The following is a 6,000-nucleotide window of genomic DNA, read 5'->3' as shown; positions in this document are numbered from 1 at the left end:
CAAGAAGACGGATTTTATAAAATAAAAAGCAGTCGAAACTGCATTTTTATGAATAAAAATTTGACAAACTATTTATCGTTTTATGACGAGTAAAATTTTTTCGTCGCGTTCGCGGCTTTTAAGTAATGCGTAAACCTTCGAGGCGCGAGGCCCTTCGGACCGTGAGGCATAGGCGGTGGCCCACGTTGCCCATGCCTTACGCCGCCCTTGGTTATAGAAATGATGTAATTTGAGTATAAATTATTTATAAATACGTAAGTCAAGTTATATTTTTATTACGACGCAAAATATATTTAAGAGTTTACGATCACTGTGCCGGGTGAGACGTTGTTGAAACAAGAAATGTTATGCATTCTATCACGTACATAAACAGTGTCGTAATTCGCCAAGTGCAAATCAGCAAATTCGTAAAATTTTTATTTTGAACAATCCGGATAATCGAAAATCCGGATAATAGAGGTTTGGATAATCGAGGTTCTACTGTATGAACAAATAGCTTATACGACAATAATGGAAACTCTCGTGAATTAACATGTACGGTAGTGACGACAGCGCGAACTAGCGACATCTAGCGGTTCGAGGAGAACACTAATACCGCAGACTACGTAAAGTCTAACAAAACTTGTAAAAATGCAACGAAATAAATATTTTATCATCTTTTTGTCTTTTATTATCTTAAAACATGAATTATGATTTTATTTAGAAACGTGAATGGATAGTAATTTAAAGGAAGGAATAACAGCAACAAAACAAATCAAATGCAATAAGAGTCAGATTTTTAAAATTAAAATCTGAGGTTTTAATTTAATTTTATTAAATTGACACAATTTTTTAAAATAAAACATTTTTACATTAAATTAAAACACATTGAACACAAATATATCATGTATATCAAAACATGATATATGGCATTTCTGCATTGGAAGATTTTTCTAGTTTTCTTTTTGGGGGGCTGCTTCTCATCGTGGTCTGTTTGGCATTATAAATTAATAGTGAGGGTACATCACCCTGTAACAAATGTTAAACAAGATTTTAGTCAAGTGCAGTGATAGGATACTAAATATAATCTGCATGTGGACAATTAGCAATAAGTTCAATATTAGATCGTAAACTTCTAATTCGGTGAGAGGAATAAAAAATAGGTAAAGAACACCATTAATTTATATTAAGTGAACAAATAATAAACAATTTATATACCCTTGGCTTAAGATATTTTTGTTTCTAAAATCTTTTTCTGTAAAATGGTCGAAACACGCGATATAATTTCTATTTAAATATTCAGGCCTTTCTGTTATCAAAATCTCGTTTAAATCAGTCCTTCTGCTCTTAATAATCTACTGAGTGCATCTGAAAATCAGTATAAACACATACGTTGAATGATAACAATATTTTAAAGGAGGAATGTTGATATAAATGAAAACAATCAAAATGCTTATTAATTTACTTACACTTGTTTGTTTTAGGGGTCAGTAAAACGACTTGCGATCACTTTATATCTTGTAATTAAAACAGCCATACATAGCACAAATAACACCTCTTCCGGCCATTTTAATTATTGTGAGATATAAGTTGAAAACTTTACGTTAATAGAGAGGTTGCGGCCGACGTTTTCATCGCGAAAACGTGTACGTCGGACTTCAGCGCCGCCTTTCTATAAGCCTAGGAGTTTGACAATGGTGTTTGGAATGTCGAGCATGATTCCACTGACTATCCAAACACCATTGTCAAACTTCTAGGCGTATACCCCTAGTCTAATACCCCAAAACGTCTCCTTATACACGCGGTACAAATTGAGTGAAATGTAGTTATCTCCTCGAACCACTAGATGGCGGGCAGAAGCTTATCGCCAGTTTCCAGCCGAGGTTTCCACTAGTGTCATAATAAACTATTTGGTATGAACCCAGCTTAAACCTTATTTTTCTCTTTTATTCTCCAAGGCTATACATTAATCGCTGGTGTTTAAATACCAGAAACCATTTATTTATTAATGCGCTTCTAAGACGTTCAACTTCTCTACGAAATCATATCTCAAATATTTTTCTCATGAATTTCTAAAAACGTGTCGTTTTGTCCATAAATATTTTCAAATTTCCCACCGAAAGTATATTCGATCAATCCACATCATTGACATCATGGCGCCATCTAGTAACGATCTCGTACTCCACACTATCCCGTTCTGGTATTAATGAGAATTTGACCGAGTGTAATAAAAAATGGTCGATTATCGTCCGACGCTAGCTCTTTCTCCGAGTATTTTTCAAAAAAGTCAAACCGAATTCAGAGCGTGCACGGGTACACGAAGTCAATTAGTTTCGTCTGTTGATGTGTGAATGAACTTTGACCTAACAATAATTCCCATGGTTACGTCACTTTTATTAATTAACTATTCCGATAGAATTTATTTTCTGAAAGAAACTATTATACGGGCCAATTTATTACGTCATTCGTCGAATCGTTGTTGTTTTTTTGCGTTTTACTGTATTTAATGTTTTTCTTTAATGTAATTAATTTAAATCAAGTTTTGATAATTAAAAATAAAAGTGAAATTGTTTGGCCGATTAACATGTAGCATTTCTTTACATAGGTTTTTCGAAGGTAAATTCGTTATGTACGTCTTTTGATTCTCGTAATAAATTTTAGTACAAGTTTTTACGGAGAAATTTTACATTAAAATATTCGGTTTGGTTTGGTTTTATTCGTATACGGTAATGTGACAAGGGGCATCTGCCAAAAGGGGAATTCCATCCGAAAGGACTTTCTATGGGAAACTAGCCTATATTTAAGTGTAATTAACGTTAAGAAAACACGGAAAACTCCACGTGGCCAGCTGGTTGACGAGGCGCAATCCTACGACCAGCTACAGGTGTTCGATAGTTTCATCCATTCGGTCACTGGTGGGCCTTAAATGAAAGGAATAAAAACTATTTCTGAAAGTATAAAGCGTGTCGCATGAGATAGGCATAACATTTTGGCGTGAAATGACTTTTATAGGCAAATATCATTTTGATATTTAAATTTATCGAATTTTCCGTTTTCTATGAAATCTCTTTAGATTTAGATATTAATAGATTAATTAAAAAGTATTTTTCGTACTTCACATTTATCAATAGTAAAATTCAAATTCGGAGTCGGAGTCTGTAAAATTCTTTCGACTCCGACTCCACATCCATAATACGAGCAGCCGGATGGCCGAGCGATCAAGATGGCAGCCTACCGATCTGGGAGACCCGGGATCGAATCCGGATGGGTCAAGAGTCCGTTCGGATATGTTGGCCCCTTCCCTCACCACCCGGTCGCCCCATTGTGGGCCTGGCCGAACCCATAATGGGCCTGCTATAAGAGGCCCTCTTAGTGCCCACAGGGCGGAAAGAGTAGGGAAAAAATCATCCACAATATTGGTTAGGACCCAAGCAACTCAATTTAGTCACTTTAAACAGGGAATCCTCGTGACTTCGAATTATCCGAGATTCACATATTACTGTATAATAAACAGTGAGTGATCGGTTAACGAACAATGTACCAGACTAATATATTTTAAGTTGTAATTTACGGATAAATTAAATTCTGCTAATTTCAGGAAATCAGCTTTTTATTAAAGATTTGTAATCTGTGGAATGAGTTGGAAAATATGATTTTGCATAAAAAATTCAAGGATAATTTCTGTATGTATGGATTTTAGTGTGTTTGGGGGGTACGAATTTGGTCACCTTTTTTGAAGCTTCATAACTCACTTGCTTTTTGTCGAAAATTTCTGAAATTTTGTAGGGAGGTTTGTTTATTAGGGGGATTGATGCTATTAAATTTTGGTGGTTAAAGGTCGATGGGATGGAGAGATAAGGGAATCGTGTAGTAGGGTTGGACTTAATGACGATTTTACTCGTTATTAGCATTTACAATTTTTTATGAAACTCATCCCTACCCTCAAAATTACGTTTTTGGCCATTTTAGAATAGTTAAAAATATAAAGTTTTTTTTAAGGATATCTACTTTATTTTATCTTAAATTTCAGTCTTCCATCTGCGACATTGTAGACATTACTGTTACAGTACACTTTTTGATACTGTTTAATTAAAATGCCTCAATGTCCTTTTTTCTTACTAAAATGTAAATTTTCGACTATAAATTCGTATCTTCTATTATCAGGACTTATTATACTGGCTTTACAGATAATGATACAAAGTTTAACAGAAACAGAAAGTTTAACAGTGTTTTTATTGGTAAAATTTGAATATCCAGTTGAGCTAAAAATAAAGGAAAACCGGAAAATTGTAAGAATTTTGCGAGGTTTGCCGATTGGGGAGAAAGTGTCGCGACAGTCGAGCGGTCAGCACTGTCGTGTGGGAGTGGAAAAACTTACTGAGACAGGTCCTCCATCGCAAACTATTTATTAAATATAAAAATTTCGCTTACAACTACTGTTTTCTTCGGCGTAAGGCCTATCCACAGAGTGAATCAGTTCGTAAATAAAGTTCAATTTTTCTACGATCTTCTCTTCTTTTGGCGAAGATGATGAGGAAAACGTAGGCTCCGGGGCGCACAGCACAACTTGAAGGGGTGATTCTGCAGTAGATTACCCTTGGCGAAACTTGCTGGGACAGGATGGCGAAAACTTCTTTCGGGACGACGACCAAGTTTCCGTTATTGAACCGCAGGAAAAATCCAGAAGCGGAGCACACCGAACTTGGAACCAAGAACGTCACATCCTTTTTTTGCGCGGTTTTTATAAGTTTTTCTGAGTCCCAGATCGAACATTCCGATAGGTCGATGCAGATCTGCCCCCGTTCTCTAATTGGTGTCCCCTCCTCGTTACGAATTGTAACGGGATCGGAGCCCAGATTACGGGGTGAGTCCCCCCGACTGACAATTTGATTCCTATCGAAGATGTTCGATCTAAGTACTCAAATTCATCTATTGTTTCTTTCTGAGAAATTCGTTTTTTCTCAGAAATTTCTACAGATATGACTATATAGGGACATAATATATTCGCCTTGCGTTAGACGGTTTCTTTTTACAATATAAAATAATGATTATTGTTATAATTTAAAAAAAAACACTTTTTTTATACGAAATTAAAACATTATCTTGCGCGAATTTCGACCTACTTCCGGAGCCTCACAATTTTATTAAATAATTTGTCGGGAAATTTTAATTGTAAATTTTAAATATTTGTTTTATTGTTTATAGAATATACAGAAAAACCTGCTGAGGAGGGACAAATATGTCCGAAACGCAAAATTATGTATGTGTCCAGGTATATGGAATAAAATAAAAATTGGTTTCTGTTAAACTTTGTATCATTATCTGTAATGCCAGTGTAATAAGTCCTGATAATAGAAGATACGAATTTATAGTCGAAAATTTACATTTTTGATACTGTATTTACGGTCTTTGAGTTGTACTGTACATGGCAGTACGACTCAAATACCGTGCCAGCTTTCCATTCTCTCAAGGGGCCCTTGAGAGAATGGAGAGCTGTCGGTGCAAAGACCATTTGGATTAACATAAGTAAATATTTACATTAGTTGACTTTAAATGTCGAATTAAAGTATGGATGATATGTAAAATATGTACACCGACGTCTATACAGTAAAATACAATTGTATAGTAATTATAATTTTAATTCTCGTACTCAAAATTATAAATATAACAAATAAAAATGCGTTGGTCTTTGTTTTTTTTTTTTAAACAAAGACCAATTTGCAGAATTTGAAGGGGGGAATTAAATAATAAATGTAGAAATTCGCCTAAATCTAATATGAAAACTTAGGAGGTTTTCTCTGTATGTATGGATGTTAGTGTGTGGGGGACACGATTTTGTTTACACATTTTGAAGCTTAATCACTCCTGTGCGTTTTATTGAAAGTTTTCGATAATTTCTAAAATTTTGCATAGATGATTGTGTATTGGTGGATTGATGTAATTGCATTTTGATAGTTAAAGGTAAAGGGTGGCGGGAGATAGAGTTAACTCTGTCTCATCGTGTGTCGTATCTCGAGCTGT

This window comes from Centruroides sculpturatus, unplaced genomic scaffold, assembly GCF_000671375.1.
Source record: "Centruroides sculpturatus isolate CEXI.00-Female unplaced genomic scaffold, Cexi_2.0 scaffold923, whole genome shotgun sequence".
Lineage (NCBI taxonomy): Eukaryota > Metazoa > Arthropoda > Arachnida > Scorpiones > Buthidae > Centruroides > Centruroides sculpturatus.
The sequence above is the reverse complement of the archived record's forward strand: the minus strand, read 5'-3'. Positions refer to the sequence as shown.